General features: G+C 48.2%; 1 protein-coding gene across 1 annotated transcript in view; it reads left to right on the top strand.

The window, feature by feature from the left end:
* Nucleotides 1–15,968, top strand: part of WDR75 (WD repeat domain 75) — a 226,571-nt gene that overhangs the window by 97,193 nt on the left and 113,410 nt on the right. The gene's annotated exons all lie outside the window — the stretch shown is intronic.

Here is a 15,968-nt window from a genome sequence, read left to right as displayed (position 1 = left end):
CTGTCCATTGCACTACACTGTAGCAGTGTTTTTGATACCACCAGCATTCATTCCTTGTACCCATGCACTTGTTTATTGCTGATGTTGGTTATTCATTCAATAAATATCTCATCCATAATCTAATGACCGTATCCTCTAATCAAGTGGCATGCCACCACCTCCAAGTTCATGGCAAACCTTTAACTGTCCAAGCAGTTTTCTCAATCCTTCATGCCTTCTGTTTACTTACTTTGACAGTGGTTAATGCGTAATGTTTGAGAACCTCTGCAACATTAACATATATGCACCATTTAATGAACTATTATATGGCCCATGAAGGGGATAGTCCGATTCCCCTCCACCCCCCAAATTGTTTCCAGCATTGTAGCATTAACAACCACTTAAAAGTTGAACATTACCTTCATGATATGTAGACTGTTTGACCTGTGTAAATCACCTGCTACCCCGACCTGTGGAGCTGGTCGCCCCCAACCCCCAAATCTGTGACTTCACAATGCACACAACTTCACTCACATTTAACTTGTTTACATCGCACTGTTCTGAATGTAGTAATGGGTTCGAGGCATGTGGGCTGCTGAATTCATATCTGTGCATAGATCGCCGCCTAGTGTTGGGTCCGGATGTTTGCACGTTGTTGTCCTGGAAGAGTCTTCGAAGTATCCTTGGATAGGTGACTCCTCCCCTGGACTACAGTGCGCATGGGCATCCTCTCCATCCTCAGATTGTTTTTTTCCGCCATTGGGTTCGGATGTGCTATCTTAGCTCAAGTTAGGAAAAAAATTTTGTCGAGGCCACAAGGCCTTTAGTTCGCGTCGGTACTGTTTATCGATCGGTTTTCGATACTCTCTGTTAGTTTACTAACTTTCAGCACCGACTTTGTTCGCATTTACCTGTCCATCAACTACTTCGACGATGGAATCGAGGACGCCATTCAAAAGGTGTCCGGTATGTAATGCGAAGTACCCACACATCGACGTCCATCCGGTGTGCAACAAATGCCTTTCGCCGGACCACGACGAGTCGACATGTATGGCCTGTGCCCGGTTCCGTTCAAAGAAGACTCTGCGGAATCGTCGAGCGGCGAGGCTCGAAGCGCAGCACGCGGCACCGGCCCCAGCTGACATCTTCGACGACGCGGACGACGTCGAGGAAGTAGAAGTCTTACCCTCCAGTCCCGTTTCCGACCAAGAACCCGGATCGGACGAGGCCGACGAGTCACTCTTCCACAGAGGTGAAGACGACACCGAGGTAGGAGACGACGAGGAGGCCTTAGGGGCCGAAGAGAGTAGCTCCGATGATGAACAAGGCCTACCTGTTCAAACCGAGAATTCACCAGTGCCACAGACTATGGCTCCGGTCGAGGGATCGCCTTCGGGCCTTACCCGAGACCTATCACGCAGTCCTTCGGCCCCGCCCTCGGGCCCGGCCTCGGACGTTCAGCGGCAGCCATTACCGCTTAAGCCAGCTGGTTTCCCTTCCACGAAACCGAAACCGAAAGCTGCTCAGGTTCCAACGAAACCGAAACTGAAAGTGGCGCTAGTCGGATCGAGGCCTTCAACACCTTCGACGCCGGCGCACCGTGTCGGCACCGACCGCACCAAGGGGGACTTCGGTGCCGAACTCGAGACGGGCGACATGGGAGTCGACAAACGGAAGAAGGCCATCGGCGCCGACAAACCTGCTCGGTTACCGGCGTCGACGCCACCGACACCGAGGGCCGTCCCGCCTGCTACGCCTCGCAGCACTCCCTCGACGACACCGAAACCTCACGTGTCGAAGACGTCGGCGGTGATCTCCGCACCTCGGCTCGATGCACCACGGGCGCAGAAGATATCTGCAGCCGCCTCGACGACCCTGGCGGAGGCCACGACCTCTAAGGCGCCCCGAGTACGGACTGGCGCAATGCCAGGCTGCAAAACCAAGGCTGCCCTCCAGGACCAGTCGGGTTCGATCGATCCAGCGGTTTCGTCGGTGCCGACCAGCATTACCTTCGGCTTGCCTCCATCCACAATCCCGAAGGCGTTTCAACTCAGGACACAGGCCACCAAAACTGCGGTTACGCCTGTCGAGCCGTCTCCGTCACGCGTCATCGACGCCGACACTGGCAGGATGATTCTCCACGACCGAAGGATAACTTCGGAACCGCCATTGGAACCTTTCAGGATCCCGCTAAAGAGGAAGCTGCCTGTGGACACAGAACCTCTCCTGTATGAACCCTTTCATTCACCCTACCAGGATCCACACCGGGCCTCCCCCACACGCTCCGACACGGATGCATTGGAGGACTACATGGGTGAACAAGTCCCCTACCATGTGGACACGGACCCTGATGACCAGCAGGACCCTGACCAAACTTGGGGCGACCCTGCAGACCCCAGTGCACCTCTTGATGCACAGGACCCACAACTATATGGGGCAAAAACGTCACCCACAGAGGATACTGCGGCGTTCAACGCTCTGATTGAACGAGCGGCGAACAACCATGATGTACAGCTTCACTCTGATATCATCGAAGATGACTTTCTAATGGACACCTTTGCATCCTCAGAAAGACATGTAAAGACTCTGCCAATGTTGAAGGGGGTCCTTAAGCCAGCCACTGACATTTTCAGGGAACCCACCAGGGCACGAGTGATAAACCCCAGGATCGATAAGAAATACAGATCAGCACCTGGGGATCCTACTTACATCAGAGGACAATTACCACTCGACTCCATCGTTGTGGCGAATGCCCGCAAAAGGGCACACTCGCAGACAACGGGTGACGCTCCTCCCCCGGACAAGGAGTCCAAGGTGCTGGAGACCTCCGGCAAGCGAGTTGCCGCACAAGCTGCAAGCATATGGCGCATAGCTAACACTCAAGCGCTCCTCGCTCGCTACGATAGGGCGCACTATGACACAATGGAGCAACTCCTTCAACACCTCCCTGACCCCTACAAAGAAAGTGCAGAAATCCTTATCAGAGAGGGACAGCTACTCACAAATGCTGCCATCAAATGTGCACTAGACGCTGCTGACACGGCTGCCAGGGCCATCAACACTAGCGTCATCCTACGACGTCACGCCTGGCTACGTATCTCAGGATTCAAGCCTGAGGTACAAAACAATATACTTAATCAGCCCGTCAACCCCGACTTTTTGTTCGGGCCTGAGGTTGACGCCACCCTCGAAGATAAAAAAGGACACGGACACTGCAAAGTCCATGGGCGCCCTACAAACTCAGTCCTTTCGGAGCGGCTCCTTTCGTCGCCCCGGAAACAAGGGAGCAGGCAGAGGACAGGGGTCACAACAACCATATAACAAGGGTAATACGCAGACCACCTACGATAAGAACACCCGAGGTGGCTATCGTGGCTCCAGTACCAAGGGCAGAGGACGTGGCTACGGCAACACCAGGTCCTCCCCCAAGAACAAGCAGTGACGCCCTCTCCCTTCCTCCCGACCACATAACACCTGTCGGGGGAAGGCTACAACGGTTCCTGTCCACGTGGAACTCCATCACCACGGACAGGTGGGTCAAAGATATTATAAAATACGGTTACTGTCTGGAGTTAACTTCCACTCCACCCACAATACCACCAAGAAACCGTCCTATGTCCTCAGAGCACTTGACGCTCTTACAGCAAGAGGTAGAAAGTATGCTTCTAAAAGGCGCTATCGAGGTCGTACCCGTCCACGAGCGGGGCACGGGGGTTTACTCCCTCTACTTCTTAATTCCAAAAAAGGACGGGTCGCTCAGGCCTATATTAGACCTGAGACCCCTGAACCAGTACATTCTTTCGGAGCACTTTCACATGCTCACTCTACAGCAAGTCCTTCCGCTTCTCCAGCAGGGAGACTTCCTAGCATCACTGGACCTCAAGGATGCGTATTTTCACATACCCATCCACCCCTCACACAAAAAATACCTCAGGTTCACTGTTCAGGGGCAGCACTATCAGTTCAAAGTCCTTCCCTTCGGCGTGACAACAGCGCCCAGGGTTTTCACAAAGTGCCTAGCTACGGTGGCGGCACATTTACGGAGACAGCACATACACGTCTACCCCTACCTAGACGACTGGCTCGTTCAAGCGAGATCAGCCCAGCAATGTGCAAGCCACGTGTCCCGTACCATTCACCTTCTTCACAGTCTGGGATTCTCACTAAATTACCCAAAGTCTCATCTCCAGCCCGCACACGTACAACAGTACCTAGGTGCGACTATAGACACTCTGGCGGCCACAGCTCAGCCAAATTTAGTGAGGATCAACAGCATACAAGCGCTAATCTCCAAGTTCAGACCCAACCACTCGCTTCCAGCGCGAGTGTTTATGCAGTTGATAGGCATGATGGCCTCCTGCATCTTCATAGTCCCGCACGCGAGATTACATATGCGCCCACTTCAGGAGTGCCTAGCACGTCAGTGGAATCAGGCTCAAGGACAGTTGAAAGACCTAGTGTTGGTGAGCGGTCGGGCATACAACTCTCTGCATTGGTGGAATCCACAAAACCTTTGCAAGGGCCGACCGTTCCAAGAGCCTGTTCCACAAATAGTACTGACAGCGGACGCGTCTCTCCAGGGATGGGGAGCTCATGTACTCCACTACACAGTACAGGGACTATGGACGACACAACAGAAGAAGATGCACATCAACCTTCTGGAACTGATGGCAATCTTCCTAGCCATGAAGGCTTTCAAAGTACATCTGTGCAACAAGGTCGTGTTGATCCGGACGGACAACATGACCGCAATGTACTACATACAGAAGCAGGGAGGGACACACTCTCCACAGTTGTCTCATCTGGCTCAGAGCATGTGGAAGTGGGCCATTCAGAGGAACATGTTCCTCATGGCGGAACACCTCCCCGGCAAGGACAACCAGATGGCGGATCTGCTCAGCAGACACAGCCACCAGATGCACGAGTGGGAGTTACACCCATCGGTACTCCAACCGTACTTCCAGCAGTGGGGTCACCCAGAAATAGACCTATTCGCGACAAGCGAAAACGCAAAATGCCAAAGCTTCGCCGCCAGATTCCCACACCCGCAGTCGCAGGGCAATGCGATATGGATGAACTGGTCCGGCAGATTTGCGTACGCTTTTCCCCCAGCACCGTTGATACCGCTGGTGGCTCGCAAACTCCGACAACACTCCCTGACACTCGTCCTAGTTGCTCCCACGTGGGCACGCCAGCCGTGGTACACCACCTTCCTCGAACTTTCCGTGGTACCGCATCAAAGGCTGCGGATCAAACCCGCGCATTTGACGCAGAACCATGGAGAGGTTCAGCACCCAGATCCGCAACAGCTGAACCTGGCGATCTGGCTCCTGAAGTCCTAGAGTTTGGCTATCTCAATCTGCCACCTGACTGTATGGACATCATCAAGGAGGCCAGGAGACCCACTACAAGAGCTTGCTATGCAGCCAAATGGAAACGGTTAGTCATTTATTGCGGTAATAATGACATTAACCCGCTGGACGCATCCATCCACAACATCATATGTTACCTCTTACACCTATACCGATGCAATCTGGCGTACACCTCTATACGTGTCCATTTGACCGCAATATCAGCCTATCTGCAAACCAGGCAGCACCTCTCTCTCTTCAGAGTGCCTGCCATCAAAGCATTCTTGGAAGGACTCAAACGAGTCATTCCTCCTAGTCACCCACCGGCTCCAATGTGGAACCTCAACTTGGTCCTCACACGCCTGATGGGTCCACCCTTTGAACCTCTACACTCATGCGAGATTCAATTCCTTACCTGGAAAGTAGCCTTCCTGGTAGCGATCACTTCCCTAAGAAGAGTTAGTGAACTCCAGGCACTAACCGTTCAAGAGCCATTTATTCAGGTTCACGCCAACAGGGTCGTACTACGTACCAACCCCAAATTCATGCCCAAGGTAATATCGCAGTTCCACATGAACCAGACTATTGAACTGCCCGTTTTCTTCCAAAACCCACAAACTGTTGCAGAGAGGGCATTACATACACTAGATGTACGGAGGGCCCTCATGTACTACATCGACAGGACTAAACCCTTCAGGAAGACAAAACAACTGTTCGTTGCCTTTGCCCCACACCACAAAGGTAACGCCATCTCCAAAGCAGGGATAGCCAGATGGATAGTTAAGTGTATTCAAATCTGTTATCAAAAGGCAAAACGCACATTAACTATTCCACCACGAGCCCACTCAACACGCAAGTTGGGGGCTTCCATGGCCTTCCTAGGAAATATTCCCCTGCATGATATATGCAGAGCAGCCACATGGTCCACTACACACACATTTACAAAACACTATTGCGTAGATGTGCAGTCAAAACAGCAGGCAGCTGTAGGACAGGCTGTTCTCAAAACACTTTTTCAGACCGCTGCAGCTGGCACGGGTAGCCGCCGCCAATAGAGGGCACTGCTATGTATTCTATGCACAGATATGAATTCAGCAGCCCACATGCCTCGAACTGAATATGCTACTTACCAGTATGCATCTGTTCTTGGCATGTAGGGCTGCTGACATTCATATCGCCCTCCCTCCTCCCCGGCGCCTGTCGCAGCTGCAGCTCTCAGAATTATTGCAAGCATGGTCATCATTTTCTGTATCTACTCCATCACTGCCACAATGGCGAAAAACAATCTGAGGATGGAGAGGATGCCCATGCGCACTGTAGTCCAGGGGAGGAGTCACCTATCCAAGGATACTTCGAAGACTCTTCCAGGACAACAACGTGCAAACATCCGGACCCAACACTAGGCGGCGATCTATGCACAGATATGAATGTCAGCAGCCCTACATGCCAAGAACAGATGCATACTGGTAAGTAGCATATTCATTACAGGGGTTTCAGTGGCTTGCAATAATCATTTCAGGGGTTTTTGTTACCTGCAAGAAAGTAACTGCATAAATACATGTGGGAGGCATCACTTATTCAAAGCATTTACGTCAATTACCCTTTGCATGACCGCTCCTCAATTCAAACTGTTTGGGATAGTTTTCATGACTACCCTTATTTATTGCTTTGTCATCTCTCTGTAGTAACAGTTTGCAGCATGTTGTAGATCATATGCTGTACTCTCATGCCATCTTGTTCTCGATTCAGATTATGCCAAGCTGTGTTTCTTATTAGAAAGTTTTCGATTTTTGACCATACTTGAATGACTTGTGGTCAAGTCCCTGAAACCTACAATGCACCCAGACATGGACTATCTGGTTTGGATGTTAGTCGAAGTTGTATTGTGTGAGAAAGGGCTATCTTTCTTGCATGGTATGCCCCCACTTTTTGCTGAAAAGCTGAATGTACTTTGAGTGTGCCCTGGACTCCTGCCAATCAGGTGCCCAAGGCTTATGTTCCTTCCCTAAACAAAAACCTCAAAACCAAATTGGCAAACCCTGGCCACATGTCAGCCCCTGGTAAATGGTACCCTAGGTACCCAGGGCCTTGTGACCAGGGAAGGCCTCTGAGGGCTGCAGCACTCATTGTGCCACCCTTGGAGGCCCTGTACCCTAACACCCACACACTGCCCTGGCAGGCTGAGTGTCTGGGTACAAGACAAAACAGTCGCCATGGCACACATCACTGTGTGCCATGCCCACAACCTACACTGCCCTGGCATACATCAGCCACCCCTCTAGCTCGGTACCCTATGCCAGTGGTGTGGGCACAGAGGCAGGAGCCCTGTGCCCCTACAGTACCCAGGTCCATTCCTGGGCCCTGTAAGTGCAGTGCTGCCATTTAAGAGTACATGGTGCTGGGAGCTTGTCAAACACAAACTCCACAGCACCATAATTGCAGTACTGAAGCCTGAGAAGTTTGGTATCAAACTTCTCAGCACATTAAATCCACACTGATGCCAGTGTGGGATTTAATATACCAAGCTCCACAGAGGATATCTTTTAGAGGCCCCCTGAAACCTAACCCACAATCCACGTCTGTTCTGAGGCTGCCTAGGCTGCCACACAGCAGACATGATGCTGGACCCCTGGGTAGGAGAGCCCCTGCTCTCCTGGGCCTGCAACAATGCACATCCTGGGCGAGGTGCTAAATCTCCTCCCCCAGGATGGGCAGGGGGAAGCTTCAAAGGCCACTGCAACCCCCACTCTGGCGGAAAACTTGGCTGGAAACCCCAAATAAGGACAGGGGATGTGCCAGCCTGCCAACTCCACCCCTCAGGTGGGGAGGCGAGATAAAGCACATCCCCGGGCTCACGCCATCTTGAAGATGGGAAGCCCTACCCAATCAGGACTAGGCTACTGCCCCCCTCCCACAGGAGAGAGGCAGGATAGGGGGTGTACCCACCCCAGGACAGGGACCCATTGGTCCCTGCCCTTCACCTACCTATAACGCCCCTAAATCTAGTATTTAGGGGCTCCCTGAACCTTCCTTTCCCCAGATTCCCAAAATCCGAAGAAGAGCTAGAAGAAAGAAGACCTGCCCTGCAGCTGCTAAGAAGAGGAAGACACAAACTGCTTTGGCCCCAGCTCTACCGGCCTGTCGGCCCTCGAACCTGCTCCTGCTCCAACCCGGCTCTTGTGGCCAGCAACCTCACAAACCCCGGAGGACCTGGCTACCTTTTGACTGTAAACCCCTGGGACTCCCATGAGTAGAGGCTCTACTCAAAATCTACTTCTAATCTCTGGCAGCAGCCCGGAACCGCGAACCCAGCACACTCTGCACCAGCCAAGCCTGGCCTGTGCCGGAGTGAACAAAGACCACGAGGACGACCCCACGGCGACTGTGACCCCGAGTCCGGCACCCAAGAACCTCCCTCGACACTCCTGAAGAAGCCTGCAGCCTCAGAACAAGGTGCCCCCCCTACCACGATCAACAGAGGGCAAGATTTCCCGACACCAAAATGCACCCCGGCGCCCCACGGCCCCTGTGCCCAATCCCAGTGTACCTACCTATCCTCCAACTACCCAACTTACCTCTCGAAGTGGTGGTGGCACCTGAAGAATCTTCGTCCCCGAGCTTGCAGTCTTTTTCTAAACCGGATATTTCCCATTGAAATCAATTGACCGCCCGAAAGCTCAAAAGCACCCTGCACCCAGCCGCCCGAGTGGCCCTGGGAGTGCAACCTCTACACATATCTACTTCACCACTTGCCCTGGGTAAGTGACCAGGAGCCCAGCTCCCACAGCCACGTGGCCTGCTAGTCAGCAGCCACCCACCAAGGCCCCCCTATCCCTCTTAGAATAACATTGGGCCTAACTCTCTCTGCACCCGGCTGCCCTAGTGCCGCTGGGGGTGAACCAACTACCTACCTGACCCTGGGGACTCCTGAGTCTATGCCCAGAACCTCAAGTCTGCCAGTCGAGTACTTACCCTTAAACCAATAACTCAATTTTCTTCATAGGGTAACATTGACTGGCTTTTTCCTGAAATTTCTTTTAAGTGTGGACTTTTCAAATCTTAAAATATTCACCAAAAATCAGCCGAGTAACGAAAACGAAAATACTCACCTGCTCTTAGGTGAGCTCCCAGTGCTGGATCTTGGTGCCCAGCACTGACTCTGAAAAATACTTACAACTGTACTTACCAGTAACCCAATTTTCTCTCCATAGGAAATCATTGACTGTTTTTCTGTGAAATTTCTTCTGTCGGTATCAACAAACTTTAAATATTCTTTAAAAATCGTATAACTTCTGAAAACATTATTGCTTACCTGTTTTGGATAAAGGTCCCAGTACTGCGTCTAGGTGCCAAGTACTGGATTACAAAAGTAACGAGAACATACTATACCTGCAACTTGAATTTTCTTCCATAGGCAATCATTGACTGTTTTCTATGAAATATTTTCGAAGTGTCAACTTTTAAAATAGCTAAATATTGTCTAAAAATTATCACAGTAATTAAGTCGACCTTTATCACTAGATTCTAAGTACTGACCCAGGACTGAATCTAGGATCCAGTCCTGGAATTCCAAAAGTCATCCTAAAAGTAATCTTTTGCAAATAACTTTAAACTTCCATTGAACTCAATGCATTATTGTGTTTAAAATTGTGTTGCCTATTGCAACCACTTGTAACTGTTTACAAAAGTCAATTGCATATTGCAAAAGTATTTATATAAAGCATCTCATTCTGAGAAAGTATATTTTAATACCAATTGTTGGTTCTAAAATAAAACAAGCATATATTTTTTATATATAAACCATTGGCCTCTAGTTCAGTTATTGTGTGAGACCATTTGCTGACTGAGTGTGTACAACAAATGCTTTACACTGTCCTCTGATACTGCCTTACTGCTCGACCAAGCTACCACTTTAGAGAGTAAGGTTATATCTAACTTTAGCCTTTGCCAAACCTCTGGGGACTGTGGACTCTGAACACCCTATACCTATTTGGGAACCGTATATACAGAGCCACTTTCTCACACATAGTACAGAAAATTTCGACACCAGAAAGGTTGAAGACGAGTACAATACTAGAGCAGAACTAACACTATATGGAGCTGCAAACTATTCTCCACATCCAGCATCTTCTCCGAATGACATGGGTCAGTCATGACAATGACTCACTTGGAAGGAGGTATTGTTAAGCGTTTGTTCCGTTTGCTGAGTTTTATTGGACAGTTAAGTCATTAAAGAAAGTACAAGTTAAAATAAACAAGATAAAATTCAAATGAACACAAGTTCAAATATGAGAGCTGTAGCATAGCAGCATAAATGAGATGTTAACAAAATATTCAAACTAATATCAGTTGCACTTTCCCCGAAATAATTCACTTGTTAATAAATAATCAAAGATGTCACTGTAAGAATGTAATGCAACGGGTTCATAAAGCAAGAATATAAGAACCAGGAAAGGAGATTAAAATGCAAAATATGAGCTTGCCGAGCTTAACTACAGAAGCAAAAGTACCTCGGAAGCATGTAAAACACAAAGTAGCAATTCATTGCAAATAGATGCAGTTTAAACACAATATCCCAGCACTCACTGCAAAGCGTACTCGCACCCTTCTCATGTTGAGTTATTGGGGCACACACTGAGCAACAGTTTAAACTGTTACGATACAAATCATCCAATTGCAATAAGATCATCAATGCTCGGCTATGCTCCTTGCTCCAGTAACCCAAATACAGCACGAGAATTTAGCAATAGCGCATGCATAAGTTAGTTTTTGGTCTGAGCTGATAATTCAGAGGGCAGTACAACTGCTACGAGTCCCCAAAAGTCTGCATAATGGTTTGATGATCCATCTCTTGCGAGGGCTTGCATAGCCCAGACAGACAAAGATATGACCAGTAGATTTTGCAGAACTCTTACAGGTCCGTTATAAGACGTCGCCACAGGGAGCCATTTATTAGTGCATGTTTTTAGCGGGAGTGTGCCTGCCTTAAGTTGGAAATAAGGCTTCCTATCTGGAGAAGCAGTAATTGCATCCCAATAAGGGTTCAAGTAGGAACTTCATTTAAAATCTAGGAATTCTGCCATCAGAGAGGAGCTGTTAAATAGTTCAGCCTCCGATTACCTAACCCACAGCCAATGTTTTTTTCAGCACCATTGCTGACTGGACCGGTTGAGGCAACGGGTTATCTCAAAGGGTTCGCAGACTAATTACAGATAATAGCTGCTTGATCTGCTGAAGCAAAGTGATTTGAACATACCTGCATCCATCAGATCTTCTAGAGCCATTCTACATTGTACTAGTTCTAACCATAGCTTTCTCTAGAACAGCAAAGGACGAAGTCTGGCTTTATTAGCTAGAGGCTTTCTCCCCATGTCAAGCATAAGTGGTATCAGTGGGGCAGTAGCTGAGACATGAGCTATGCTTCTCAAAAACCTGTTCTCCGATATGGTCAAAGAAGCTTGGTTGGCACAGCCCATAATTCTGCACTATGCAGAGCTTACAAACTGCTTTGGCATCCTAGATTTATAGTGCTGGAGCATTAGGTTTTCACTACATTTGCATTGCACTCGAGTTGTAATTCAAAGTTTCCCTGGTCTTTAGCCTATGCTTACCAAGGGAGCAAGACTCAATTCAACACCAAAGATGTAAAACTGTGTGCGCACCATTTTATAATGGGTTGATGCCCTTAAGTCCCCAGAAGGGCCTTTGCTAAGTTATATAAAGACCTGTGTTCTGAGAACAAAAGGTGTGACATTAAGCTTTCTTGCATTATCAGTGCATAGATGGAGGTGCAGAGCTGTTACTCATACTAGCTCTGGACTCTTTACTTCCCCCCCCCAAAAAAACACAACACTCAGGACAAAGACTACACTTGCATAGGTAGTCTCAAGTCTACCGTGGCTCAGTCTACTTAAGTTCAAACTCTGAAGGGTCCGTTACAGTAGAGGGAACATTCTCAAAAGGCAATCTTTGCCATCTTAGAAAATTGGCTCCAAAAGTACATTGACTTCAAGAACAGGAAAACTCAGTAGGCTGCAGAGGACCTGCGACTTGAAATCAGAGATGTCAACAAGTGTAGATGTTGAAAGAAGGTGAAGTCAAGCTCTCTTTGAAATCTTAAAATTACCAGGACATTTCTCCTGACAAGACAGATTTTTGACCCAGGCTTGTCTTATAGATGCAAAATCACAGAGATTGACCAACCGTTTACTTCTAGCTTTTGATGAGGGTATTTCATTAGAAATCAGACTGTTCACAAATCCAAAAAAAAGTATAACATATGAAAGAACACCATACAGCCTACCAGCCTATTCCCTCTACCAGGACACTCATGCAGGCTCTGAGTACAAAAAGGAGCATGAGGAAACACAATAAGATGCATGGAGGAAGGTGAGTGAAATAGATAGATTACTAATTGCACTGATGAGCTTCAATTTGAGACTAACTTGTAACGGCATCTCTACAGATTATCGTAAAATTCAGTTCTTCAGAAGGTAGCCTCCATCATAGTGTTAATATCCAAATTGAGAAAACAAAGCAAAACCTCCTAAATCTCTTTCACATGGAAAGCACCAATCTGTATTTTCCCCATTTTCAAAACTGTCCTGTAAGGTTCACCGGTAACTCATTCAAAGACCTAGCCAAGACTAGGGAGATAACTCCCAAAGTTGAACGGAAGCTTAAACTAGCCCCACATAATTCTATCTTCATCAGAATCCATGTTCCACTGATTTTCTTGTAGTATGCTTTGCACAGTAGAGTTTTTGTCTAGGCTAGGGGTGATGTCCAGCCTCCAAGCTTTTTACTTTCTTTTTTGACAAAGTAAAATGCTCAAAGCAATCGAAGAAAAAAGAAACTGATGCAACTGCACAATTCCGCAAATCAAACTCTGATGCTTTTGAGCCACTGTGACATGGAGCAGTGGGTAAAAATTGAAGAGCTCTTTAAACTTGTTTCAAATGAAGGAGTGTGTTGAAGAGCAATGGGCTAATTCAAACACTTCTATCTGTTGTGACTTGGATGCAGCATCCATGGACTGTTCAATACTAGTGAGAATATTGAGAGAGACCTGGTTAATGAGCTCTGGTTTTAAATTGGAGGCACAACTACATTTCCACTCTACTCTCGGAAATGCGCCGCCCATCCAGTCTTTGATTGTACAGTAGGCTATGACCCTGTATAGTATTCTGCCGACTTTTCTATGTTTGCACAATACAACTTCATTATATACGTGTGTATTTATATATATATAAATATATATATATATATATATATATATATATATATATATATATATATATATATATATATATATATATATATATATATATATTTATTAGTATGTATGTATTTTCGTTTTCCTTCTTTTTGATGGCAAACATCTTTTCCAAAAGGAGCTACAGAGGAAAGTGCCATCTGTAGCAAGAATTTGTGTAGAGTATATTCCATTCCTAAAAGGTTGTAACTTTAAGACGGATGCTGGACTTAAAAAAGCTAACTCATTATGCAAAGGCAATCTACTTCTAAATGATTTTGCGGTGGATGTGACTCCGTTGCTAAAGGGGGGATTATGTGATCATCCTGGATATCAAGAATGTATATTTCCGCATCCTCCTGCATCCAGCACATGAAAAAAGTTTTTGGGGGTAAGGTTCTTTCGTTTATAGTGAAATTGGCACCAAGACTATTAATCAAATATCTGGCGGGCGTTGCAGTGTCACACATGTCGTCAGTCAGATGTTTATCCAAGTCTAGATTAAATGGCTGGGGGGAGGTCAGCCATAGTTTCATGTCATCACTTGCCAGCTAATCCACCATCGTCACAGACTGGGATTCACACTGAACATAAAGTCCCACATACAGCCCCAACAAATTCTGTGTTCTGAGATTACTTCTTCTGTAGTAGGGGATTTCTGTTATAGTCATAATCGTGAATAGTCCCGCCCATGTGCGTGGACCCCGGAGCAATCGAAATAGTCTCTTAAGTTGTCCTCTTCTGCAATCCTGCATAGACACTTAAGAGAAAATAAAGACAATGCAGCCTGAAATAAACAAGGCTACTCTGGCCAGTTCTTCATCCTGAAGTGAAAAAGGATAGCCAGATAACACTGAAATTTGAACATGTTGCTAATTTTCACACATCGAGAAACTCCCCTTCACAAAAATCCTTTGTCATGATAGAGAGGAAGGGTTGGACAGACAAACCCCCATAGGCTGCCATTATGTGTCTGTAAAAGAATACCGTGCCTTTAAGGAACCCTCCAGAGACCCTCTGTATCCCATGATGCACAGCCAAAGGCTAGTTACTTCCAGTTATTTTTTCCGTCTCCTGCTATCAGGACCCTGGAGCATTGAGCTCCACCTTTAGTGTTATATCTTCAAATATTTTAGCTTTTTTGATAATTTGAGTGTTTCACTCGACGTCTGAGGCCTTTACCTACCTTTTTGCTGTCTTTTTGGGGGCAATTTAGTCACTTTTTTTCTTGTCAAAATTCCAATATTTATTTGACAAGTGCCCAGAATGTGGCAGGAAGAAGGCCAAGTCGGACTCTCACAGGGTTTGTATACTGTCTTCCTTCATCTCATGTTCCTGACTCCTGTGTCATCTGCAAGTCATTCTCCAGGAGGACCCTGCGTGACAGGGAGAAGATTCATCTTCAAGGCCTGGAGCAGAGACGACAACAGGCTGCAGGTGGGACTTCTGGGCATGGAGAGAGCCTTTCCTCTTCCACAACCCATGCGTCGGCCTCTGGGGGGCTCCCCAGTCGAAAGAAGGCTCAGAAACGACGCAGGTCCCAGGCGAAGGCGTCGAGGCCAGGTATGACTACCATATGCTCCCCGTCGACCCAGGACTCTGGGTCTAAACGATGTCAAAGTTCAACGTCGAGGGGAAGGACGTAGAGTCCTCGGCCGAGGTCGACGTTGAGGACTTCACAGACGACGTCGACACATAATCGCCGTCGATCTGAGTCCAGGAGACATCGGCACTCACCGTCGAGGCGACACCACCGTTCGACGTAAACGCGCAGGTCTCCGTCGACGAGAAGATCAATGACGTCAAGGAGAAAGTCGACGTCTAGAAGGTCGACGCCGAGAAGCCATCGGAGCTCATCATCGAGAAGCCTGTCACCCTCTGGTCAGCATCTCCACGTCTGGGAGTTCAAGGTCAAGACTGCGTCGACGTTCACCGTCCAGGGACACTGCTTCCAGAGCTTCCTCTTCAAGGCCTGCCTGCAAGCGGAGGAGGGTGATTCATACTTCGGACTCTGAGTACTCCAGGACCAAATCTCCGACCAGGTCACTGGAATCAGCTCGACCTGTGGCTCCTCGTCCGTCACTGCTGTGACCTAGGACGCCTACTCCACCTCCACCACCACCTCCTCCTCCACTCATGCCGACGCCTCCACCTTCGCCTTGCCTCAGCCGCTTCCTCGGCCGCTAGCGGCTCCACCTGTTCCAGTGGTCCTGGCGGTGCCAAGAAGGCCAAGATCTTGATCCCAGCCGATACATCGCTCTTGTAGCCGGCACCGGTCTTCAACCAGATCACGTCATCGTCAAGAGCAGTCACGTTCCAGGTATACTAGAGGGACGGAGTCCTCTAATGCAGGAAGATATTCGCAGACTGTTGGATTCCCCACC

Source organism: Triturus cristatus, chromosome 3_2, assembly GCF_964204655.1.
Source record: "Triturus cristatus chromosome 3_2, aTriCri1.1, whole genome shotgun sequence".
Classification (NCBI taxonomy): domain Eukaryota; kingdom Metazoa; phylum Chordata; class Amphibia; order Caudata; family Salamandridae; genus Triturus; species Triturus cristatus.
The sequence above is the reverse complement of the archived record's forward strand: the minus strand, read 5'-3'. Positions and strand labels throughout refer to the sequence as shown.